This window comes from Dermacentor albipictus, chromosome 1, assembly GCF_038994185.2.
Source record: "Dermacentor albipictus isolate Rhodes 1998 colony chromosome 1, USDA_Dalb.pri_finalv2, whole genome shotgun sequence".
Taxonomy (NCBI): domain Eukaryota; kingdom Metazoa; phylum Arthropoda; class Arachnida; order Ixodida; family Ixodidae; genus Dermacentor; species Dermacentor albipictus.
This window is the reverse complement of record NC_091821.1, coordinates 326996681-327023867: the sequence shown is the minus strand read 5'-3', so window position 1 is coordinate 327023867 and position 27187 is coordinate 326996681. Positions and strand designations below refer to the sequence as shown.

General features: G+C 44.9%; 1 protein-coding gene across 2 annotated transcripts in view; it reads left to right on the top strand.

The window, feature by feature from the left end:
- The window catches only part of LOC135909244 (igLON family member 5-like), a 351641-nt gene that overhangs the window by 30151 nt on the left and 294303 nt on the right, over positions 1-27187 (top strand). The window contains exon 1 of one of the 2 annotated variants that reach the window (XM_065441127.1): positions 24255-24339. The exons of the other annotated variant lie outside the window; for it this stretch is intronic. The gene's annotated coding sequence lies outside the window, so the exon portion shown is untranslated. Of the gene's footprint in view, positions 1-24254; positions 24340-27187 lie in introns of those variants that run through there. 2 annotated transcript variants of the gene reach the window in all.

Sequence of the window (27187 nt, the reverse complement as noted above, 5' to 3'; positions counted from 1 at the left end):
TCGTGCATGCTCTATGCATGCAAGAAGCCCTGTCCGTAAATGCGTACTGCTGCAGTGACTCTACGCCTCAGCTTGTTGTTCTGGGCTAGACGGATTTTAGTGCTCACGTTCTTTGACGTTTGATTTTTGCTGTCAATGGGAGCAATCTTCTCAGCTCCGTCGCTAGACTTTTGGCTCCCTTCTATGGCTCGGCCTTTTTTTCCCCCTTTAACAATTTGTAGTTACTTTCCACAGTGTTGGCACTCTACGTTTATGTCGTATTGCTATGTTTTCCAGCTTACTCCGTACGTCTACTGGGAAGAATGATCGAGGCCGATAGGGGCCGATCGGGGCCACGCCTTTGGAGACACGACAGACAAAGCCCACAAGTTGTGCACGATACGAGGCTTCGCATTTATAAAGTTTTTCCAATAGGTGATAGGTCTGTATAGCTGTTAAGCGGAAAATGGTATTCATATGTCTATTGTGTTATGAATATGTCTATATATATATATATATATATATATATATATATATAAACGAGAAGAAAAGGGGTTAACCGAGGGACCCGATAATTATTAGTCATATAATGAGAAGCCAACAAACACTGACACCAAGTACAACATAGGGGAAATTGCATGAGCTTAATAAATGAAATCAAGTAATGATAAATTAATGGAAATTAAAGTGGATGAAAAAGCAACTTGCCGCAGGTGGGAACCGAACCCACAACCTTCGCATGTCGCGTGCGATGCTCTACCAATTGAGCTACCGCGGCGGCGTTTCCCCATCCACTTTCTTGGGTATTTATGTGTACTAGTAGAACCCTGGGAGTGTTAGCCAGCGCCCCCACTCACAGACCTTGGCGGCGGACGTGGAACGTCTTTTTTGCCGCAGGCGTCACGAGAACGTGATCTTTTTCGGGTGAAGGCAACTGGTCAATAAACCCACATATGCTACCTGAAGGCATCAATGTTGCCGGATTCGAGACCAAAAAGCAAGTTGTTTTTTCATCCACTTTAATTTCCATTAATTTATCATTACTTGATTTCATTTATTAAGCTCATGCAATTTCCCCTATGTTGTATTTGGTGTCAGTGTTTGTTGGCTTCTCATTATATGACTAATAATTATCGGGTCCCTCGGTTAACCCCCTTTCTTCTCGTTTATTACATAACGAGGGTCTCGAATCCGGCAACATTGATGCCTTCAGGTAGCATATGTGGGTTTATTGACCAGTTGCCTTCACCCGAAAAAGATCACGTTCTCGTGACGCCTGCGGCAAAAAAGACGTTCCACGTCCGCCGCCAAGGTCTGTGAGTGGGGGCGCTGGCTAACACTCCCAGGGTTCTACTAGTACACATAAATACCCAAGAAAGTGGATGGGGAAAGGCCGCCGCGGTAGCTCAATTGGTAGAGCATCGCACGCGACATGCGAAGGTTGTGGGTTCGGTTCCCACCTGCGGCAAGTTGTTTTTTCGTCCACTTTAATTTCAATTAATTTATCATTACTTGATTTCATTTATTAAGCTCATGCAATTTCCCCTATGTTGTACTTGGTGTCAGTGTTTGTTGGCTTCTCATTATATGACTATATATATATATATATATATATATATATATATATATTATTGCTATTATTTATTGTTTGTCATTCCGAAAAGTCCCCTCCTGCTAGGGCGAAGGAATTGGCCTGCAGTATGGTTAAATAAATACACAGAATTTGTGGGACTCAAGCTATGCTGTCTGGCAAAGAAAAGGTTTTGAACCACCTTTTGTGTAACTGTACATTATGTGGAAATGAAATGCTGGCTCTTTAGACCACTTTAGGGAAATTACATGACAGGCCTTTTACGGCAGCGAAGATGCTGAAACAATGCCCTCGTCCGCCTGTGATGCAACGTAAAACCATACAAGCACTTCCGCGTTTATTCAAATGCGGATCTGGGTATCTGACCACTTGTGAGGGATTGATCTATGAACAGGTGTATGCGTGCCTGTTGCGAGCTTTTTCTTTATCTCCTTCTACTGATCTTTTACTTTTATTTCTCCCTTTACCGGTGCAGGGTATTCGACAGGGCTATGCCTAGTTAACTGCCTTGTCTTTCCCTACCATTTCTTTCTGTATCTCTATCCAGACATAAATGGCGATAAACACACTACTCCAGCCTTCCGATCAGTTAGGATTGCCAGAGTAGTCGCATTATGATTTGGAATAATTGATGCAATAAAGCCAGCGACAGTGGATTGCATCATGAAAAACAATTCTTCGACTTGCTGTCCTATGAACAGTTCTTTTATTCCTTCTTGCCATAGAGTTTCCTACAATAATTAGTAGAGGGAACTCTGGCATGGCAATCGTTCAGCCACCATGGGATTGATGGGAAGTACATGGATTTGTGCGATCTTCGTGCTTGTGAATTCAAACGTTTTTATCGCTTTGCTTTTTACGCTTGATATGCCTTCATTGCTGTAAATTTCAGAGCAGTCTATACTATCGGAAGTGCAGAAGACGTTGCAAACACGCGCAATCGCTAGTAATGCAATGGTTCAGCTTATCGAGGCGGCCAAATCGAAAGAGCGAGAGAGAAAAAAGAGGAGGAAAGACAAGGAGGTTAGCCAGTGTAAGTACCGGCTGTCTACCCTGTACTGGGGAAAGGGGTAAATGGAATAAAAGGAGAAAGAACAAAAAATCGGAACACGCCAAGCGTCTCAAGGCACTGTCTTGCCCGCGATAGATTCATAAAATGTGCCTCATAATCAGATCGTCGTTATGGCACGTAAAATCCCATGGTTAATTTTTCAATAGAATAACAAGCGTGTTTTATGTCGATGGCCAATGCATGTGTCCGTGGTTTAATGGTCTGGCTTCTGTGCTAGAGGACCTGCCTTAGAATCTGGCATCCGATAATTTTATTATTTATTTATTTTATTTTATTTACATATACTGCCATCTTGCATAGCAAGATATTGCAGGAGTGAGTGCATACATATGTCAATCAGTTGAAGAATACATTTGAGTGGCAAAAAGAAAACAAACAATCGAAAAAAAAACAATATCAGGAATAGCTAGTTGATTAATGAACATGATTAGGTAATAGGTTGGCAAATACATCACTTGGTAACTCGCGCAAGGACCCCTCAAGGCCATTCCAAATCACAATTGTATGCGGAAAAAAGGAAAACCTAAAACAATCAATCGTTGCATTCAAAGGAACAATGTTAAGATGATGACTTCTTCTGGTGGGCCGAGAAGAAGGGTTAGTGAAAACAATAGGTGCATTGACATAAGTTTTCCCATGAGCAATTTTATGTAGCAGAACAACACGGTCACAAGTACGTCTATGGGCCAGTGGCTTTAGTAGTAGCTTGCTAGCATGCGATGTCGGTGAGAAATGGCGGTCATAACGATTATATATAAACCTTATGACCTTTTTCTGAATAGACTCAAGCATGTCTAAGTCTTTGGAATGATGTGGCGACCACACTACCGACGCGTATTCAAGTAGAGGCCTTATTAGTGATCTGTATGCCGTTAATTTACATTCTTTAGTTGCATCTCGTAAGGTTCTTTTAAGATAACCCAGTTTTCTCAACGCCTTGTTGGTTATACAGTTAATGTGAGCATGCCATTTTAGATCAGGGGAGAAAGTAACACCAAGGTATTTAAACGTGTGGACGCTTGCAAGCTTGTGCGCTTCATTAAATATGTAAATTGTAATTGTAATTGTAATTGTAATGGTAATGAGTGTTTAACTATTTGTTAAGCGTTACTTTGTTGAAAATGACGAGTTTACAAATTCACGAAACTGTTTGAAGCCAGAAGGACGAAGTTTAGGCAAATCCATGTACTTCCCATAATTTTCATGCTGGCTGAATTGCAGCGCCCATAGACAGTAGCGCCAGAGTTCCCTCTAGTAATCATTGCATGAAACTGTATGCGTCCTGCAACATACAAAATGTATATATTTGTTTTAAATCTTGCTTTTGAGTTCCACGCGAGTTTTGCAACAGACGAAGAAGAACGGCGGGTGCACCAAGATATGCACGCATATACTTATCGAAGGTAAAAGCAAGCACTATGAACGACTAGCGTTCTCCTCAGATATTCAGTACGTGCTCTTTTTGTCTACAAACATTTCTGCGGTATAAGTTCTAGCTTATTCGACGATCCATCGAAATAATTAATATCTGCAAGGCTTTCACAAATTGTTTCGGCGAAAGCAGAATGCACTTCAGTATTTGCATATTGATCCTCAGATACATCATACTGGTTTACTATGGGTGTTTCTGTGATCTCTCTTTTTTTAATTTGCGAAACAATTTCTCTCTTATAAAGATCTGACGATAGCGGTGTTTTCCCGGCATCTGAAAGCAGCAAAAAAAAAAAAGAACGCTGACGATAAACAATCGCGAAGTAATCTTTTCGCTACATTTAAGGGTATTACACACTACTTTGCTGAGGTTATTTTCAGGCCCTTTCATGCAGATCAGTTATATTAAATATGGCAGCAGCATGCAGCACGCGAAGGAAATTGAATTGTCACCCGCAAATATGGCCACCCATTGTTTGTATGCGGTCGTCGCTCAGGCTGAGATACTTCTGCAGACGTCTAACTGCGACTGAAGCTATACGGATGCATGTAGAGACTTTCTTGTTCCTTTATGTTCCTTACGGTCGATGCGTCTAGGGCCGTTCGCGACGTCAATTGCGAGTGAATAGCTGACACTGTACGCTTGCTTTTTGTTGGAGCATGTTCTTATTGTACTAGCTGCTTGAGTGCTTTCGAGGCACGCTCGGAATAATTTACCATGTGTTTCCTTCGAGATAACTGCCTAAACTTTTGCCCAGCCGACAGTTCTGAGGCCAAGATTGCCCTGAGGAGCCAAAACAATGGTCACGTCATTGCACAAACTTAAGGAACATAACATCGTTTTTAAAATTTCTGGTCCCTGTAAAGTCAAGTCAAGTCAAAAAGAAGTCTACGGTTGTTTGAAAGATAAAAAGTGTGTCAATCTCCCTCCGAAGTGTTTTGCCACATTGAAAGCACGAGATGCTTTTTGCTGCAGACATAGTGCGTTCTCATGTGCTACGCAAAGCAACACCCTCTATCACAAAATGCAAAGCTCATGGACTCTTACAGCGTGATAGAAACGCGTCCTTCACGTCAAAAGTAAAGGTGGCCATTCACCTGTGCGTAGGTGCCTTGCCAAGCGGGTTTTATTAAAACATATTATGTACGTAGTTAACGCGTACGCTATCCTCCACACAGTGCTCGGCTTTGTAAAGCTCAAAGTGAGAGGTGGAGAAAACGTAGAAACCTCGAGATAGCGAGCATCTCGCATGTTGTAAGGTGGTTTCTACATCGCGTGCATGTCACGCCAAAGTTAATAACAAGAGGGCGAATGGAATTTTAATGTCGAGTCGGCCAAAACCTACGCCTTCAAAATTTAACCCCTGCAACTATGGCGCAATGGCGCACGTATCTCTCTGGACTAGAACAATTTTATTTACTGCGTTTTAGAACTCGGAGTCAGGGACGTATTTCAAAACATAGCTTATGAATATTACAATAGGTCGAAATCCTGATCTATAACCCTGCTTAAGGTTAATCTCAGATGAAAGATATTATAAATGGATCTCTTTGTGAAAGTGAATGCACAAGGTTTCCGTCAACCGTGCAGCGAATAGTACCGGCAGTGATTCAGGGCGCCGGCATAAACTCTATATTGTGCCACAATATAGATAGAAAAGAAGAAACTGTCGAAGTGGGTTCCTATTACGAACTTGGCCATATTACTATGTGCTTAGCGCCATATTTAAGTTCTTACAAGAAGCTTGCTCTTTCACACTCTTTGAGATTTGATTTTGTGTTCGGAGATTGGTAGCGCACATTGGTAGATATCAAATACCCCGAAGAAAGTTTGGAACGCACAAAAGAACCCTTAGAATGGCAGCGCACATTAAAGAAATGTGTAGTCCATTGTGTCTGTGACCAATACGGGCATGAGCCTTAAGGATTTTTCTGTGCTTTGTAGCACTGGCTCGTTTTGATACTACCGAAACTCTAAATCAGTCTGTAAAGAATACTGTATGTATCTTTGGCGAGCACCACAGTAGATGATGTTGAAAATATGGCATCTTTGACGTGTTTCTGCCTCTGCAATTGCTTCCGGCGCATAAAGCCCACAGCATACAACCCGCATTTGTTATCTGCTTCCGGTATACTCAGAGGAAGCAGTCGCTGGGGATTTAATTTGAACACCACCTATACCACAATGTATACGCTCACTCGAATCACAGTCGCGATGGCTTGCACTTTCCAAGACACAATATTGAGCGAGAAGGTGAACCGTGATTCAAAACTCTGAAGGTGCACCGCGAAGACAAACGAGGTTCAAGAAAGAGCTGTGATTAAATTATTTTCTCTTCATATGCGTGCTTTCGCTTCGAAGAATGAGAACGTGTGGCTGACAGGCTTTGACGGTGGTATCAAAGCAATACAAAATATATACTTTAGTCTTGGAACTTGGGAGGTAAGAAAACGTTCAATATTGAACCAGTCGAGGAGAGGACACATTTGGATATACGAGTTAATGAACTCAAAATAATTTGAAAAAAAAAATCGAGCCGTCAAACGCAGAGGGGACAGAACCGACAATGAAGTGGAACAAAATCCGGCAATATTCAAATGGGATATAATTTAAAACTCAAAGAAGGCACAAATACACACACTCCAGTAGGGAGGCAGTCTGATAAGGTTTAGAATATCACACTGTACTAGTTTACACTCAGCAGATATGAGGGAGGTTTCATTTGAACGAATATTTGCGCGTCATTTGTTCCGTCTTACGCCCACCGAAGTCTTCATACGTGGCCAGGAGTACATTAGTTCTCGGCATAAACAAGTGAACGCTTGCCAAGCGGCCAAACACAAAACATCCCATTTCAATGTGTCAACAGTATCAGCCTAATAAATTGATTATTAGAAAGCTAGACAAAACTTGTACATCTGATTTACAAAAATAAATAAAATAAAAATAAACCTATAGCGTTGAAGCCCTCAGTTTAGGGTTTCTCTGACATCATTCCTCAGTGCGATAGTCTGACAAATTCTGTGACGGTGCACTTGACCTACGTAGGTCGTGGCCTGAGCCAGTCACTAAGCAGTCGGTGCACGTCAAGGAGATGAACGAAGTAGTATGAAAGAATTGCGTTAGTGCTGTTGGGGAACGTTCTCATAATATATCTGCAGTGTTAGGCAGTAATCTGCATCGCTTACAAGGTGCCGACTCCATAGAGCTTGTGTATGTCCGCTAAGGGTAGTAATGTATCTTTGGGGGCTAATCGCAATACCCTGACCTGTTCTAGTTTAAGCAAAGCTCTTTGGGTATAGCATTTTATTGAATTCGCACCATCAACTGTTGTATCAAAAAGCAGTATGGGCCACGCTGACTTTGTTCAGCTTCCAGTCTTGATTATCGCACAGCAGTAGCTGATAACTGTACTTCGTTTAAATTTTGAGGGGTATGTTTATGTACAAACACCGCATTTATCAAAGCCATCATCATCATGCTTTTACGCAAGGGAAAAGGACTCACCAGAAATGAAAAGGATTCGTCCCCCCCATATGTGCGACATGATCCCGAAGCCTGCATGTGATCCGTCGTGCGTTCTTAAAGTTACAATAATCGTAACATCGCCACCGTTCTCCCGCCATTGTCTTAGTCGTCGCCGTCAACCATCCAGCTACCGCTGCTTTAGGCGGCGCGAAAGGCTTTCCTTCTATAGTGACCCTCTAGAACTTTATTAGGCCTAAAATGCGAATAGTTTAGATTGAAGGCAACTTCGAGTTTACAAATTAATCAACTACCTGGTATTGTAGCAGTGAGGCTCAAACTAATCCGCCGGTCCCGCAAAGTTTCCCCAAACGTCCTTTGTCATCACCCAGAACAAAGCGAAAAAACTTCTCTACCTGTCGAGCAAGCAACCTGGGGAGGAGTCTTGCGATCCTGTGACCGGCCTGAGCTCGCACCAATTAGTGATGCTAGGAAAGACATGGCGCGACATTTAGAAAGGTTTCGGCTGCTACGAGGAAGCGTCAGGTGGCAAGTAATTCATCCCCTAAACTTCTAGTAATGAGATAGACGGTAGTGAGGATGGCCAGAAGAGCAGAATGTGTGCCTACTACGCGTGAGGATAGAGGACAAAGGCGGTGTCATTTCACCGTGGAAAAAGCAATTAGTACCAAGGCACGCTTATGAGGTCAGAAGAAGCATTTGATAATTACGATTACTACCAGGTACAGCATAATCAGTCATTTTTTTATTATTACTTCTTGCGGGTTAACGTGGGTAAGAAGTGGTGGCAAGTGGGAGCTGTACAGTATTTTCTTCCGCGTTACCCTCGCAGTTCACTCTCCAACTAACACTGTAACAAACCACATAGTCCGACCTCGTTCTGGTTAGGTTCTGCTCTTTCGTCGTCTAACTTTCTTCCCTCATTATTCACTTCATATCTGTATCTGATAACATTTACCTGCACAACATTACACTGGTAATTTTGTTCAAATTTATTTTCCTCAAAATTTTTGTTTTCTTGAGCGCTTGTACGCCCGATTCGTGATCAATTCCCCAGAGTGCTCCGCGGCAATTCACCGAAGAACATTCAGCCTACCTTGACCATTAAAAAAAAAAGCTGCAATGTGGCTGGCACGCTTCAATAGATCACTATTTAATAACAGCAAACCCTACACAAGATGTCCTTTTTAACATCAAGAACATTTTTTTTAATCCGCTGTTGGAAGTAGCACAAGCTGTTCCTTGAACTAGACTACTAAGAAAGGTGGATGTTACTCGCTGAAGAAATTTAAATGCACGGCTAACTCATATTGTCCCGTTTTATTGAGTAAACTTTCAGTCGAGGACGGCGCTCGTCCTGTACACGTTCTTTCTTAATCGTTCCGGCCGATTTGTGCGCTGCTTACATAGAAAGTCTACCAAGGAGTGGCTCAGGAATAATAACCTAGCGCTACAATGGCGCTGATAGAACAAAAGGCGGCATGAAGCTACGTTTGCCTTAAGGCAAAGCTTTTTTTTCTTTTTCTTTTTTTGCCTACCACGTGCATTGTCACACTTACATAGCTTGATAAGGTGCTGAAGATGACAAGATATTAATCTAATGTGGCGCATGAGCACCATTTCCAAGTCAATATTACGATGTACGATAATACCTGGTTGCATATGCAAAGGTAAGGGGAGCGAAGCGAAGCCAGCCGAAGGATAATAAGCGCGCGTGGGGATAATATAATAATAATATTTGGGGTTTTACGTGCCAAAACCACTTTCTGATTATGAGGCACGCCGTAGTGGAGGACTCCGGAAATTTTGACCACCTGGGGTTCTTTAACGTGCACCTAAATCTAAGCACACGGGTGTTTTCGCATTTCGCCCCCATCGAAATGCGGCCGCCGTGGCCGGGATTCGATCCCGCGACCTCGTGCTCAGCAGCCCAACACCATAGCCACTGAGCAACCACGGCGGGTGCGCGTGGGGATACGCGTCACTTCAATTTTCTGGGTTTCTTTTTTTTTCTTTGCGGGGGGGGGGGAGGTGTCATAGCATACAACGCGTATTTAAGTTGATAAAATCCTGTCTGTTGTATTCTACGCACTGCCACTCCGAACGTATTTCTTCATAGCTTGTCTCTAACCGACGCGCGAAGCCAAAAAGACAACTGCAAGCGACTGGCTTTTTGCTTCCTTAACCCGTTTTTACTTTACCAGGATCGCTGTGCGCTCGGGTGAACTCTGCCACCGCCGCACGCCCGTACAGCGACGACACCAAGAGCAGCAGGTCGAGAAGCTACACGGCAAGAATAAAGGCGCATAAAATAGGAGTCGCGACGAGGGCTGTGCCTCGCGTAGCGACACGTCGTCATTTCCCCGCATGGGCCATTCGCGGACACGTCGGGAGATACGCGCCGACGCGTGCAGTCTTCGCTCATGGGAAGCGGCCCGGCCTGACACGGAAGAATCGGCGAAACGAGGCCCAGAAGATTCCACGCACCTTCTCTCTGCCCTGTCCCTGCTTTTTCTTCGTATTCGTAGAGAGTCGAGGCGGTGCTCGCCGCCATCTCTGAGCCCATTCGCTTCAAACGCCGCACTGTGTACGCCAGCAAGAGCAGAGAAGCGAGATTTGCCCGAAGAAGTTGTCACCTCCGTGTAGAGACAGCTACGCGCCAAGGCTAAACCTGACCGGGCAGCTGTCCCCCCTTGATTGCGTATGCTCAGCTTGGCTTATGTTTCGCCTACGTACTAGGTGCTCTTCTCCGCGTCCGTTTATTTATTGTCTATTCCCATCTTTTCGTTTTCTTTCTTTCTTCCTTTTAGGGGAGGAAAGTTTGGTTTGAGTGATCAACGCGTTGTCCATCGAGATTCCTCTCTTTTTCTGTTTTTGGCAGTGGGGCATAGAAAGTATAGCGTTGAAGGGAGATTTGGTAAGAGGAAGCAAAAAAGGTTACTTTGAGCTTGTGCATTCATTTTCCCCCAGGGAAAACATGACGGCTTGGAAGCATTAATCTTAAAGCTTTGAGATAGGCTGATCCAAAAGCCTCCTCTTTCCCCTTCCCTTCTTCTGCTTCTTATTTTTGAACTGTTAAGATAACACGTTTAATCCGTTTAGTGAGGCTCATGCAAATAAAAATTTGTTAACAGTAAGTACAAATAAATGCTACGAAACACTTATGGGTCCAAACGTGCTTGCTTAGTAAGCCAATTTTCCGACACGTTGAATTAGAGGAAAAATAATATCAGAATAACACCACGCGAACGTTATGCGTGCATTCTGTGAAATTTACGTCTAGCTGCTTATCTAGAAAACGCACAGAAAATATGCATGTTATTGTTCACTGGTCTCCTATGCACCCAAAAAATTATTTCTCTGAATTATCAATCTTCCCCGACCCGATTGAGCGGACTAAATTACGCTAGTGCGTGACTTTATCAGAGCATATGAACGTATGTTGACCGCATCATTCTATGCCATGCTTCGTCACTTACGTCCACGTCAGGCATCCTCTACTAGCTCACATCGTGTGTACTTACCTCGTTTCCTGCGTATTTGACACAGTTGCCCTACAACGGTTATGTCATCGAGCATTTTGCGGCTGGCGCGCATTCTTTTAATGGACTTGAGTGTTGTTGCTAGAACACTGTGCAGAGCCGCACCAAATCTGTGGTGCTCAGAAGCACAGAGGAATAACCAGCAGCTCGATCACAGCAAGAAACCGCCAGGTTCGCAACTAAACATACGCGGCTCCGGGTTCGGAGGCGCTAACACGACTCGACGTTCTTGACAGCATCCCGTTGTCAAGTATCTTCGTTGAGGCCGTCGCTTTCTCGCATTCTCTCTCCATCGACAGTCAGCCGGACGCTTGAGAGTCGTAGCCCGACGTCCGGGTCAGGTAATTGTCGATATGTTTAGCTTCCCGCTTAGGGTGCATTGACTCGGCTGGCGGAACGGCTGATTCATTCTGTGGACGGAGCGTTACGTAGTTCAGTGCTACGGAATCATGGCCTACAACCGGGCACCGCAGAATAGTTGTTCACGAAGCAATTCCGCTCAGAGAGTGGGATGTAAAGTTCAACGTGTCCCCTACGTGAGACGTCGAGAGGCGTTGTTCACAGCATGCGTCCTATATGTGGCAAGGCGCGGTGTTTTCCGCTGACACGTGTATCAGTGCTAGTCTAACACGCCTAATTTCTTCGCCATACTTTGTCCACGTGGCGGCCTTTAACAGTTTAGGACGCGGCGTCGTTGGGTATTGTTCTTGTTCTGGTCGGGATTAAGCCAACTATTAGTTCATAGGATTTATTTTTGTCTTTCAACTGTGTATCACGCCACCACTAGACTTCTAACTTCTCTGAGACATGCCGAGGCGTATACAAATTATCGTTTGGTGAATTTCACTGGTAATTCAACCCGTACTTTTGATCCCAGTGCAGAGTACGTCGTTGGTTAATTTAAAATGGCCTTTTTATATTAGAAGGAAAGCGACACATCACAATATGTTTTTTTCTTCACCGCAGTTTAGAGTGACCCTGGCATACGCTATCACAATTTGGAGTTGCTGGCGCCACTGAAGGCGCGAACCTTCATTTTAGATTTATATAAAAAGTAGCTAATGAACTGAAGGTGCTTCGTTACTTGCCATATGAGAATGTTTGAATTTCTTTTCGTACTTGAATAATTTTGCGAAAGATATACATTGTCCAGACAGACCACAATCTTGAAATTTGCTGCAAACAGAAAGAAAGAAAAGTAACTTGAGACTGGCTGCGCAGTTCAAAACTTGGTGTATACATGACTTTGTTGTGAAACTCAAACTTAAGTCGTTTACTAAACAACTTGTTGGTGCGAAGTTTTGCTGTAACATTGAAGCGTAGACAACATTTTGCGTTTCGCCGGCAGGCAATGATTAAGTGTCGCGTACTCCCATCTCTGTTTTCAATATTAACATTTCATTTCCATTTACATAAGAAGAGCACTCAATGAGCGATGCATTCTTCCAATGGCAGTCAAGAAAAATTGGTTCTCGTGATGATTGAAAGAAAGAAGATTGAAGAAGAAATACGGGTAGGCATGGTTATCTTGCCATTGTTTCTGCACTCGCCGGCTTAGCTGCATGGATTCGCAGCCCCCCCCCCCCCCCCTTCCCCATGTGGATAGCTTAGTCCTAAACGAGAAGAAATGGGGGTTAACCGAGGGGCCTGATTTCTATTAAGCGCTTCATAAAAAGCCAACAAACATGGACACCAAGGAGAGCATAGGGGAAATAACTTGTGCTTAATAAATGATTTAAGGAAATGATAAATTAATGGAAAATGAAAGTAGATGAAAAGACAATTTGACGCAGGTGGGGAACCATCCCACGGCTTTGCATTACGTGTGCGATGCTCTACCAATCGAGTTACCACGGCGCCGTTTTCCCATTCACTTTCTTGCGTATTTATTTATCTTTTCTACTAGAACTAACCCTGGGAGTGTTAGCCAGCGCCACCACTCACAAACCTTCTTCTCGTTTATTAGATAACGAGGGTCTCGATTTGGGCAACATTGGTGCCTTCAGGTGGCATGCGTGGGTTTATTTACCGGTTGCTTTCACCCAAAAAAGATCAAGGATGTTCTACATCGGCCCCCAAGGTTTGTGAGTGGTGGTGCTGGCTAACACTTCCAGGGTTACTTCTAGTAGTAAAGTATAAATACCCAAAAAAGTGAATGGAAGAACGGCGCGGCGGTAGCTCAGTTGGTAGGGCATCGCACGCGTAGTGCGAAGACGTGGGATCTTTCCTCACATGCGGCAAGTTGTTTTTTCATCAACTCTCATTTCCCATTATTTTATCGTTTCTTTAATTCATTTAGTAAGTGCAAGTAATTTCCCCCATTTTGTCAGTGGTGCCAATGCTTGTTGGCTTCTAATGATAGCTTAGTCCTAAGGCCCATATGTGTAGTTGCCTGCGTGAGGTGCGAATTTTAGATGCTTGACAATGCAGTACGCAGTTGGAATATAGGGTCGACGTCAATAAGAAAAACAACTGAAAGGCTGCACTGGACATCTGGGTTTGTTCGTTCTTTTGTCCTCGTCTGTCATGGGCTGTGTGCACTCTATCGTGCAATACCATTTCGCCCAAACACCTACGCTTGTAAGCAAATACAGCCGCAATACCAGTAAGCAAATCATTATACGTGACTCACCAGTCGTCAATATTCAATTCTATATAGCCACAATCACTGTCCTTTATTAGCATCAACATAAGAACACACTTAGTGGGGATGCAAGCTTTAAGTTGCAGGGAAACGATTTGATTGTTTGGCGACCGAAGGCTAAAGATAAAATATGGATTTCTACCGAAGCAAACCTATGTAAGAAATAACCTAATGCCTTCTAATATTGAAGGACAGGAATACACCAAATACATGCAATCATTTATCTTTTATGCAGTGCTCTGGTCCGGCATTATGAACGGGCGTTCGTCCACATGAGCTACACAACGGAACAGCTGCTCTATCGAACGAAGCCTATATTTTCCGTTAATGTCACTTACGTGCAGTGGTGACTTTGCGTGGGCAATTAAGGGACCCCTTCTCGAACTAGGACGAGAAAAGAAAGATCATATCTTAGTGACTGGCTAATATTTTGTATAAGTTACTGACATCAGTGGTCTGAAATTTACTGAAGTTATGAAAGCTTAGCAGCCCGCCACACCAACACATCAACTTCCCAAGCTGTAAAAACTTACGCAATGTACCCGATGCGCAGGTTGTGATGGGAGCAAACGGACAAACCAGCATATGTGTTCTGCACATATTTTTTCATAACATCTGCTTTTCCACAACTGCAAACGCATGCTGATTCACCAGTGTTTCATTCCCACTGGCTACTAAATGAAACACAGTTCCACTAATTTCAAGACATGTTAATGGCATTCTCATTAGGTGGCTTGAGCTTCAGAGTAGTAACGATTGTGTGCATAGTGTTTTATGAATCGTCACAGTGCGATTTCGAGCCCAGCATAAGTTTGTGCACAAAGTAGAAAGGTTTACGTGGAAGCTTGGCCTTGTTGGTAATTCAGTGGAAAAAAGGACGCAGCGCAAAAAAGACAGAGACATGAGAGCGACAAACACACAGCACTTGAAGGTTTGGTCAACCACTTCATACATGGCACAGGTGCATCTTCGCACCTTTAACGATTCCCACACACTGACATCGCAAAACGTGAGCCAGGGGAGAATGCTCGAACCTTAACGTTTTACCCTTCAGTACCAGTTGGAGACGTATGGGAGAGGCCTTTGCCCTGCAGTGGACGTAACTAGGATGATGATGATGATGATGATGATGATGATGACCAGCCCTCAACCTGCACGGTTTAGGCGAAGCCGATGCGTGCGTGCGTGCACGCGTCTGCGTGTTTGTGGGTAATCCTACAGTTGCATTATTTGTTAAAGTGGGACTAGTGGTAGAACCTAAATGAGAAATGTAATAAAGCAGACGGCACCTGCAGGACCTTATCATTTGTCATTTGTTACGCAGGTTGAGATGTGACTGAAAGAAAAAAGGAAAGAAGAGTAATAATAAGGATGATAGGGAAAGCACATCGTACAAACAATACCATAGGTATATGCATGCGCTCAGAGGATTCCCGCTGGTAGACAGAGTGAAAGGTAAACGTAAAGAAAGCACAGCTGCTTAACAGAGGATATCTCAAGTTGGCTACCCTGTAATGGGGTAAAGGGATATGAAAGATGAGAGAAAATAAAGAGGAAAAGAAGTAACTGAGGTAAAGATGAACAATATAAAACTGTCAGTGTCCACGCCGTTTCACATTCTGTCAAGAAGCCAGAAAGTCAGAAACAGCATTAGTGTCGCGTGCAGTGACTTTTAACGATTGTACAGACCGCACAGTCCCAATTTGTCACGCAATGCTCTATCCCGTAGGTAATGCAGAAACGCTTTTGTAGACGCCCCCACTAATGTCGGCCTAGGCTATTGTCCAAGAATTTTGCTTTCTGTCAACGGGCGTTAATCCAACTGATCTCGCTAGCAGCTTTCACATGTGTACTACATAACGGCAGTTCATCGCGCAGAGGTGCCAGTCAGTCCGTGTCCCGGAGCAAAAGCTGGCAAAACGCCCTATTTGCAACTCAGCACTTCCCGATCCAATACAGAAACGTGACAGGGGTCTTGCTGGTTCAGCCCGTGGTTCAATCTGGCCGAGTGCAAGTTTACTTATTTCTGCTCTTCTTTTCTTTTTTTGTCCCTCCCTCCTAGAATGGAGCCCGGCGTGGTAGAAAAGACGCATTAACCGCACAAGCCGAGCTATATCCACGTCCTCTCTACGTGCGCGGCAGCAGGACGGGAGCGCTCGCTCCGGCAACGAACAAGTGGAAGCCGGCAGCCCGATCCGAACGGGCCGAATGAACGGTCGGTCGCTAACAGATGACCGTCATTCGTCAAAGTCGCCAAGGAATGACCGCCTCCGCCGTTCCCTTCCCCACCCCGTGTCGACTCCGTCCCCGATTTCCCCCTCCTCTCGTCTCTTCCCACTCACCGGCAGGACGACCAACTTTATCTTTCGGCGGCAAAGCCCTCCTCCCCTTTCGGTCCCTAAAGCGCCGCTTAAGCCCTTGTTTTGTGCACCGAGGGTCCGTCGAGGTGCGAGGAGCCCAGCCCACGTGTCCGAGTGGCGACCCTACTGCCTCGCACGCACAGACATACAGGCCGAGAGAGAGCGAAGGCGTGAAGTATCGACAACTGTCGCGGCGGGCAAGCGCTACTCTGCGCGACGTGCGGCCTGCGGTTATGAGACGCGGCGGCACCACGCTCGCGCGCGGCTGATCGAGCGTAAACCAGCCCTGCTCCCCGGCCCCCACTCGTCGCTCGCTCGCTTTCCGGGCCCTTCGGTCTCCCGTGATCCCAGATTTGATTTGACCCTTCCGGCAATTGGGAGTTTCTCATCCTGCCACGTGTAACCCAGTTTTCTTCATGTTATTTCTCCTGCGCTTTTGGGCATCCTGTCAAAGCCACGGCAGCCCGCGGAGCATGGTGATCGTCCTTAATCTTCATTAGATGGGCTTCAGGCTGCTCTTGCGCTTGAAGCTGGCTTGCATTGCGAGGAAGATTGCCTTGAAAGAGCGAAGACTGAAGAGAACGGAGGAGAGGGGAATTTCTCTCGATTTTTTTCGGCGTTGACTGTTCGATTCGATGACGACGCACGTCTCTTAACGCTGCCGCGCGTTGTGTTCGCAGCTCGCGTGCGTAACTTGTGAAAAATGGCGCCCATCAAGGCCTGCTGTTTTGCTCGGCCAGAAAATATTGCTCGTCGTTTCCAGAGAAATGTGCAGATCGATGCTTGCACTAGTGCAGCCCGCGGATTAAGCGAAGGCTGTAGGGCACACTGGAACGCCTCAGCTGGCTTTGGCGCCAATCATGCTCGTCACTTGAACAAGAACTGGCTGTTGGTTAACAATGAGGAGGAACTGAGAATAGTTATGTCTGCTTTATCTCGATGCTGTTGCTGACGAAATCTTTAATGTGGTGCGTAAGTCGTGGAGCAGTGTGTGTTACGTAAGATGGGCTGCGAAATTTCTTTAAGAACTAGATGTATCATGCGTTTTCACTCGGCTTCTTGGTGAGCCACTTCTGCCTACAATTATCGTTCTTGAGAATCGCCTGGCTATACTATTTCGATCACTTTCTAAGACTTTGCCACCAGAGTCATCCTTCACTTTCCTCACTAGCACAACAGTGCCTTCGTTTGTAAGAAACCGATTTTTGTGACTCGTATTTGGTCCATATGTTTGGAATATTTCCTTGGTTACTGAAAAATGTTGTGATATGGGTGGTGTGTCGCAGTGTTATGCATGCCTGTCAACTCTGAACTTAAAAATTCGTAAAAACGCCACGTACGCGTCAAAGGGGGTGGGGAGTGTGCGTGGATCATGCAAAAACATGTGGCATAAATGCGCATTTCCATAAACATGCTTTACCTTTAGATGCAGCAAACACGGCACAGCAGAGGCTGACAAGCAACACACTGCTTTTAGATGACAGTGGCCTTTTCAACGACTTTGCCGACCCCGATTTCACCTGCGTAATAAACTTGCGCGAACCAAGTAGTCTTCTGGTGTATGGCGTCTTGCACTGCCACGTTTGCGTAAAACATGGTGTAACATTCGTAAAATCGTAGAACGGGCCCAAGTTGACTTACCTCAATTAAGCTCTACAGCTTAGCGCTCATTATTCGACACTGGCTTTTAAATGCCCTACGAGAAAAACCGTCATTCTGTCCACCGTCGGTGCCGTAAGTCGATTGACTTAAGAGAGTCCTGCAGCAGCGAGCGAATTCACCTTCGTGCTGCCTCTCGCTTTACCGCGAGTCTGTCTCCATCGCAGAGCCCTTTAAATATAGGGCCCACGCGGCCGCGCCATACGCAGCCGCCGCCGGAGCACTGTTGAATTATGGTTCAACGCGGGTGGATAACGCACGAAGAAGCGATAACGCCTCATAATGATCGCAACGTCATCAGTCCACCTGGCGCCGCCACCTGCCGTAGTTTGCTTGCGGCATCAACTCACTTTGTGCCGCCGTCCGCAGCAGTTCGTGTCGCTGCAGGGCGGCCGTTCTATACTGGTCGGACCAAGTTTCATACCATTCATACTGACACCGGGCTGTGTGGAGATGAGCAAGTGCAGCAATGCTTACGCATACTTAGACAACTCCCAGAAGGGCTTCTGCGTGATTTTTATTGCGATAGCAATTATATGGACACCCCAGGCGCATTTCTGCCGTCGCCGTGGGGTTCCGTATGAGTGAAATCGCGTGAGGGTGAGCCGGCGAACGCGGTTCTATATCGCCTGCGCGAGGGAGGAACGCGGCCCGGATGCGTGCACTCTCCTGAGGAGCACGGCAAGGGGAGTCAGGCGAGGGAGAAGGGGCGTTTGTCTGCGGCGGTCGCCAGGGTGTGTCGATGTTCTCCTCGCCCACCGCTCTCCTTTCTTTCGATCACTATCATCAGAAAGTGGAGACATTGCGGCGTCTACTACGGCGTTGGCCACGCGAATCGCGGACGCCGTATTAGACGCCATTAGCGGACGCTGTAGGAATGCGTTGCCGGCGCTCGTGTTTTTTGAAAAGTGTCTGCGACGTGGCCAAAGTGCGCGTCCTCGCGGGCCTCATCAAAGCGATCTGCGATGTTTTCCGAGTGCGCGTAGTGCCGGTAGCTTCTTATGCGCTGTGCTTTCGGCGTTTTGTTCGCGTTGAGCTCAATTGGCTCGTGGCTGCTGCCGCGATTAGTAATTCCAGCTTTTTCACAGACAGTTTCCGTTGTCATTGAGTGAGATGTGTTCATGCTTGCCTGTGCGCGCGCGATACCGTGCTGTTTAATTTAGTTAAAGCACGTTGACGAGCTAGTTGGTTTGAATACCTGATATAATGTGTAAGCGCGACTGAACAAGGCCGTAGAAAGAAGCAGACACGCAAAGACAGCGCTGTGTCTGTGTGTCTGTTTCTTTGTACGCTTTTGCTGAGTCGCGCTTTCACATTTTATCATTCTCAATTTTTTGCAGAAAGGAATTCGCAGGTCTGATTTGGAAAGCCTGTATAGGTCAGCTATCGTTCTTGTCTGTGACTTTATTTTATTTGTGTCGTGTAAATAGATTATTTAATAGAAACGAAAATGTAGGCGTGATTACTAAGGGGTTTTTAATAATTTTCACTCTTTAAAACTCTAATATAATCTTCCTGTGAACGTACCTACGTAATAATTCTCACACGTGCTTGGGAGAAGTAATTGGTTCCGATAAGATGTTGCTTTACATATTAAATAATAAAAAAAGCTGAAATGGTGTCCAGACCATGAATGTTTTGTGATGTTGTTGATGTTAACGGTTGTTTTTCCCGAACCATGCCCGCAGCAGTCGCTGAGATTACCAAGGCCGATGAAAAAAGGATTTCATATCTCTTGTATTTTAAGAAACTGATGATATGTTGCACTTGTACTAAATATATAAATTCTCTGACATTACGTCAGAGAAAAAAAAACGGAAACGTGATTAAGATGAGAACGTCCATTCAATAAGTGGAGAGGGTATTGTTATAGTATGTCTTGAAAACTCGCCAGAATAATCAGCTGTGCGAGACCAGTTAGTGCTCTTGCCGCAATACTCAGGATGCATAATTTGACTGGGCAAGCCCTCGAACTTGACCAACTGGACGACCAACCGCTATCCGAAAAAAGAATTCTGCAACATCGAAAGGACCTACCGTCGCAGAAGAAGGCCGTGCAAGCGCTTTTGCGCTTCTTGCGATCTACCGGCCTGTGTGAACGACTTTAACTAGAACGCCTTTTGTGTGTGTGTCTCCATGTGTGCGCGTTCGTTTTTTTTTTTCGCGTCTTCCTCTCTGTCATCTTTCTAACCCCTATCCCCCATCCCCAGTGTAGGGTAGCAAACCGGAGACTCATATCTGGTTAACCTCCCTGCCTTTCCTCTTCATTCTCTCTCTCTCGCTCTCTCTTGACTGGGCAAAAGCGAAACATTTTCTGATGAAAAAAGCATGTTTTCTTAAGGCATGGAGGTCCCAACGCATCTGTTAACAAAAAAAGAAAATAACAACAAACGTACACGGTCACATCAGCTGATTGAACATGCAGAATGCTGTTTTGCCAAAAAACAGGCGTAAGACGAACAGAACACAACTGTATTGAGTGCATTAGTATTAAACTTGTTTCTTTGCGGTCATATTGTTTATTGTACCAGACCCGCCGTGGTTGCTCAGTGGCTATGGTGTTGGGCTGCTGAGCACGAGGTCGCGGGATCGAATCTCGGCCACGGCGGCCGCATTTCGATGGAGGTGAAATGCGAAAACATCCGTGTGCTTAGATTTAGGTGCACGTTAAAGAACCCCAGGTGGTCTAAATTTCCGGAGTCCTCCACTACGGCGTGCCTCATAATCAGAAAGTGGTTTTGGCACGTAAAACCCCAAATATTATTATTATTTTATTGTACCCGATGGACTGACAAATAATCACGAGCGGTGTATAAATAAATAATAATACACAAATATTAAACATAGATACGCGTGTAGAATTGGGGACCCCAACGCTTGTGTCCCCTAAGCTAAACCTCTAATGTGTATTTTGCAACACTGATGTATGTTTTGCAAAAATTGAAATAACATGACTGAAATGGTACGGCTAATAACTGTACAATGAAGAGAATGAGCCTTGTGCGGTTTTCGTACACCTATTGTAACCACTAAAATAACAACCTTTTCTGAATAAAATCAAATGGGGTTCACCCACCAGTTACATACAAAAGTGAAAAAATCTACAGACAAAAAAAGAGTCTCTGGCAATCTATGCAGTCTTTATAAAAATCACCGTGAAAGAATGTACTGTGCAACCCACTCGGGCTTTTCATTTTTGATGAAACACACCAGCTCATCATGCCAGCCGGTTTTGATAATTGATTTGTGCGACTTCTTTTCCTAATAGCTATTAGAACGCATGTCTGCTTTTTATCTTAGCTGAGTTTCTCGGCGGAAAACAGACTAAGATGTTGCAGCAACCAATTTTCATAATAAGGCGATCTGTGCATGCTTCCTTTTCGGCTAATGGTTCTGCTCGAACGCTGATCCTGTTTTGCGAGCGATACCGACAAAGCGACAGGAAAGAAAATATGAACGAAAAAAAAGAAAGGAAGTGCAGACGTGACTGCAGAGAACGCATGTGCAGTTCATTACAATATCGCTTGGTGGAACGGAAGAGGCGTATGCTTGGCGCAATTTCCTTCTACAAATTGAGTGCAGGGGCATTTGAGCCCTGCACCGATAAGGAAGCTTCGCTTGATTCGAAGCAATAATAATATTTTTTGCTGCGAACTTCGGCTGTTCATGGCAAATGGGCTTCGGGTGTGTGCTTTGCTCGAGTTCTTCATACGGCGTACTTTTACATTTCAGTTCTTATTTTATACCATTGATGGTACTGCGAGGGTAACGTGGTATCGGTAATTTTTCAGAGTGGCGTGCCGTAGTGTTGACTCGTGCATTTATTTAACCTTAGACTAACCAGAGGAACGTGTAACGTTTCTTCGCTGCCTCAACAGAGATAAGCTTGCGGAAGGTCATTAAACAAGAATGACACACGACACGTAGATAACGCAAAGTTGAAAAGGGTCGTTGACTTCATAATGACGACAAAAAGTTGCGAAATACAAACAGAAAAGAGACAAACAAAACGTCTGCTTGTATCCAAGCCCTTGGCAGGTACCAGTGGCAGGAGAGGATGAACTGAGAGTCTAAATCTTACGACACACACGCTCTGGGATGACTGTTACTGTAAGCGTTCGATCAGGGAGCTCACTTCTTTATTTTTCACCAGGTCATTAATATAAAGCTTGTGTGACGGTAGCAGACTGACTGATGAGAAGATTTGCATGCACATTGGACCTTGTGGAAAAAACTGCACTTGAGCCCTGGTTATTCAGATGATTAAGGACATTTATACCGTCACATTGTTGGGAAGTGCTTTATATCTTATATTCGATTCTTTTTTGACGGCCACACAACTGCTGCGCATTGACGCTGCGACGTACAGGCATGATATGGTGACAGCGTATACCCCTATGACTGCTTTGTTTTGTGTAGCGTAGAAAATACGCGTGTGTATCGGTTGGCAAACCTGCGCTACAGTTACTGTACCGGGGATTGTTTCTAGAGAAGAGCGTTGAGCGTATGTTACGTGTTCCTAAAGAGTTGGGCCTCGTGGATTGTACCGTAATATTTCAGTGTGCCTACATTACGCCTACATCCTCACATGTAGGCGTAATAGGCAACGAAACTGCTGACGGTATTGCCAGCACGGCGTTCGTTTGAACAATTTTAGGGCAGCAAAAAAGGCTCTTCAGGACAAAAAGAAATGGACAAGTGATCAAGCCGGCGATTTGAGGTACCTTCCCTTTAATGTGGTCTCCAGCGCACCGAGCTTGTGTGTCAAAGGTACCATACAGAACCGAAGCCGCCTTCTCCTATGGCAACCACGCGGGATGCGCGCAAACTACAGCGGGGTCGTCTAAGATCAGACTTAGTGCGTCAGCGTCGTGCATGCACCGTAAACGTATATCGAATATTGGCAATGTATCATCAGAGTGCCCTGAATTCGATAGGGGACGTAAATATGAATAGGTGGACACATGCTAGCAATGTCCTTGCATAGAAACGCAACTGATATTTTGTTACCGCAAGAAGAAGGGATATTTAGGAGCAAGGTGTTTCAGCGCCTCCTCAACTTCTTCCGAGATGCACAGTTGGAGTGTGAGTGGTGAGTCGTGTGGCCGGGAGAGCAGCGCTCAGTGAGACGGATGACCACGTCCGGCTCCAAATTAGTCCTCGCCTTTAGTCTGTTCTATATGTGTTCTGACGGGTGGCTGTACCTCAATTCGTTCTGGCAGAGTGACTGCCGGCAACATTTACAAGGCTAGGTCCGCCCTTGAACAGCAGCACTATTCCTTCTCGGTCACATTATTCGGTGTACACTGAAAGCTCAACAATGAAAAAAAAAGATAAAGAAATAAACGTCACCGGGATATAACTAATATGTGGAAGACGGAAATGAACTAAACGTGTTTTTTATTAATGCGCCAGTCAGAGCTGCTTTAAGACAAGTTAGAGTGATCCCAGTATTGGACGTAACGTATGGACGTATGGACGTATCTGAATCACTTGGTCGGGGACTTGGCTCTTAATTGAAGAGGTTACATAGTATCATGCACGCTCTCAAAGCAATTTTATATGTGCCTTTGTAGAGAAATGACGCCCTGTGGATAGTACTAAACCTAACTGCAGTGGATTCGATTAAATATTGACTTCGTTGACAATATTAAGACTTAAGTTTTCTACGATGTATATGGCTCTTGCACTGGCTATTTCGAAATAATAAAATATTTTTGCTGATATTTACTTTATTTAGTAATAAGAAGTCGCAGCTTCTCCTGCAAGGCGAAGCATCAATTGCGCAAGCAAATATGTGCACAGCCAGTACCAAATAAGGATGATAGTTTTATCGGCCACATAACCTTGGTAATAGTCGCTTGCTAGATGAATTAACAAGCATGGTGTCAATGTTCACAAACATGAACACATCACACTCGATGATATGATATGTGGATATTGTAAAGTGTTTTTCTTTTCTTTTTTTTCTCTTTTTCTGTTTGTGTGCGTGCGGCAGCTGGTTGAACATTTGAATACATGCCTTACAGTCTGTATATAGTATCTTGTATTGTATCCGTAGGACACTGTAGTGTATGTGCATATTTCTTTTGTATCTGGCTGTTTTGTATGAACGTATATGTAACATCCCTCCCTGTTATGACCCTCAACTGAGGGTTGACAGTATTTCTAAATAAATAAATGAGCGCGGACACTCGCTCTCAAAACGCTGGTGTGAACAAGCGCAACAACAGCAGCGAGCGAAGTGACTTTCGTTCGGTCTATCACTTCAACACAAGAGCGGCGAGAACACAGCGCTAACAAAGGTGCGAGGCGTGTGCAGATCACTCGCAATATACGGCCATATATGGCGCGCGCGTCCGCGCGCGGTCGTACAAAGTACGTACTTGCTGACGGAGTCGAAGCTGCCCTCCCTCCCGCGCTGCCTCCCCGATTGCCTCCTTATATGGCGCGCTAGAGTGAGCCGTGATCGTGAGTTTCCCTTGCGCCCGGTCGCGAAATGCGCTGTTCCTGCCGGAGCACAGCGCCGTCCGTACACATCTCCTGTACAAGGCTTTCCGCGCGACGAAACACGGTGCGTTTGCTCTCCGCCTTCTTCGTTCGCGCGCCAGATTGAGCAGCATTCGTCGGCTTCCCTCGCGGGATTTCACTCGCACATGCAGCATGCGACGCCCGGTGATGGTGTTGTCGCCCTTGCATTTTATACGAAACATCACGGCGACGGCAAAAATGCGCTTGGAGTGTTCACTTAATTGCTATCGCAGTAACATTATAGACATGCCTAAGTTGTGTTTCAGATTATCCTCAATCTAATTATTTCCTCACAATTTAAGCCATCTTTATGGCTACCCATTTGTGCCCAATGTCAAGTATTCATGGCTCTGTGCAGTGCTCTTCCATTCACTGTCGTCGGCAATGCTTGAAAATGGGGCGTGTTTGTGACACAAGGCCGGTTTTACAATTTGTGGTGTTGGTCCTGTGACTTGGAACTCATGACAAATGGACATGGGAAACTACAGAACTTTACTACCTAGTAAATGAAAAAGAGAGCAGAAAAAGAGAATGTCAACGTACATTTGATGGTTACCAATGCCCCTGCGAGATCACAAGCAACAATTTGTTAGACAAGGATGATCAAACTTCACGTGAACGAGGCAACTGCTTTTATCGACACCACTCTCTAAGACATATACAGAGAAGCAGTTTTCATTTCTAGCACGCACCTCTCTCTAATCACCACTAGACACCACTCTCTAAGACACATACGGAGAAGCAGTTTTCATATCTAGCACGCACCTTCATCAGCACAGTCGAATACACAGAGTATAAGGCAAACTAGGCTGCGCTAACTGAATCCTTAATGGCACTTTCGACCATTGTCTGCTCTATTCCGATGTAGGGCATCTTTCTATAGCGGCGGAGGTTAGGATTCGCCCTCATGAAAAGATATTCAGCTAGTACATATGCCAGTGCTGCACGCGATGATTGTAGCTGCGGAGACAAAACTAAATACTTATCGTGCTACTGTCTCTCTCTATCTGAGTATTACTTAAGAAGACAATCACTCTCGCACTTAACGAGACGAATGAATAAGCGTTCGCAGTTCTCTCAGGCGTTACTCAAATACCGTCTCTACCATTAGTCGGCCCACTAGGCAGGGAGGCCTAAAGTGCTTCTTCAGAGAGACCATTTCCATAATTGCAAAGTTAGCTTTCCTGCAAGACAGTTTGCGTAAGTAATGGCAGCGCGGTCTTCTTTGTTTTGTTCTTTTTCATACATTGTGTGCAAGCTTAGGTTGCTTGTAGTATGACATGAACAATGCACACATGGCTCTTGTGATGAAACCATGCTCAGGAGACAAGCCTCAGTATGCGCAGCTAGCACTACGTCTTGATTCCAACGATTACCGGTGGCGCCTTTAGTTGGGCAACTATTTTAAACAGTAAAACACTCTTGCTAATTATGAAAATAGTTTCTTGACTGCCTAGCGCTGTCCGCATGTATTTAGCCGCGTGTTCTCTTTCTACGTCTATTACCTCTCTTTTCTCCTCTCTTCTCTCTCAACTTGTAGCCAAAACGACAACTTTCTGGATAAGGTCCCTGCATTATCGATTTCTGATGGTCGCTCTCATATGAGGAATTATATCAACCGAAGCTTGTGTTTGTGGGCTTCCACCAAAAAAAGGGGCAGTCGATACTCGAACATGGTTTATCTTATGTTGCAGCTCTGCTAAAAAAGCAATATAATGGCAGACAGAAGGTTAGTGGGTGAAATGCACACGTGGGTATTGCATATGACTCTTTTAGTCACATACACTGAGCCAGCGCGGTCGGAGGTATCGGCACGAGAGAAGAAATGTACGTGGTATTATAATGAGCACACGCATATAGATAGGCCACAATTTTTTTTCTATGTCTTCTTACTTGTCGGTAGCTTGTATTACACCGACCATCTTTTCTTAAGTTCCAAAATGACAAACTATACTTTTTTTTCTCCATAGCGGTGCAGCAGTCAATTTATTTCAATCTTTTTAGTAGGCTAGACGAAATAAACTTGTTTCCTTGAGGTGCACTGCAGGTCCCACTTGCAATTTAAGGAAACCTATGTAAGTCATGGGTTCGGACTTCATCTGCACGCACCGCACGTCGAAATGCGCATACTGGACTAAGCGCATAGTCCGGGTGAATGCACCTCTAAATGCGCATGCTGTAATTTAAAAAAAAAGCTATGTGCATCGTGGGTTTGGACTTTATTTGCAAACAGTGCACGGCCAAATGCGCATACTAGACTAAGCGGATAGTCTTGCTAAATGCACGGCTAAATTCCGGGCTAAATGCGCATACTGTAATTTAAAAAAACTACTTATGTCGTGGAGTTCGACTTCATTTGCATGCACTCCAAGCCCAAATGTGCACACTGGACTAAGCGCAAAGTCTGGCTAAATGCGCGGCTAAATTCACAGCTAAATGCACGGCTAAATGCGCATACTGTAATTAAAGAAAAAGCTACTTACGTCGTGGATTTGGATTTCATTTACATGCACTTCACGTCCAGATGCGCATACTGGAGTAAGCGCATAGTTCGGCTAAATGCACAACTAATTGCACATACTGTAATCTAAAAAAGCTACGTACGTCATGGGTTCGGACTTCATTTGCATGCACTGCGCGGCGAAACGCGCATATGGGCTACGATATTTCCACAATGCTTGATGCGGAACCTTGGCGTGGTGTGAAATACACATGTTAGTAAGCATTGTACCTGATGCCCCTGTTTGGCTGTCAAGACATGTGTTATCTGATTTTGATAGTTTTAGTACTATGTAACCAAGAAATCAGGTTTATCACGGCATTTTACATACAGGGAATGGTGTCATTGCCGCCATGATTTTCCTACGAATCTGCGAGAGGAGCAGTCAATA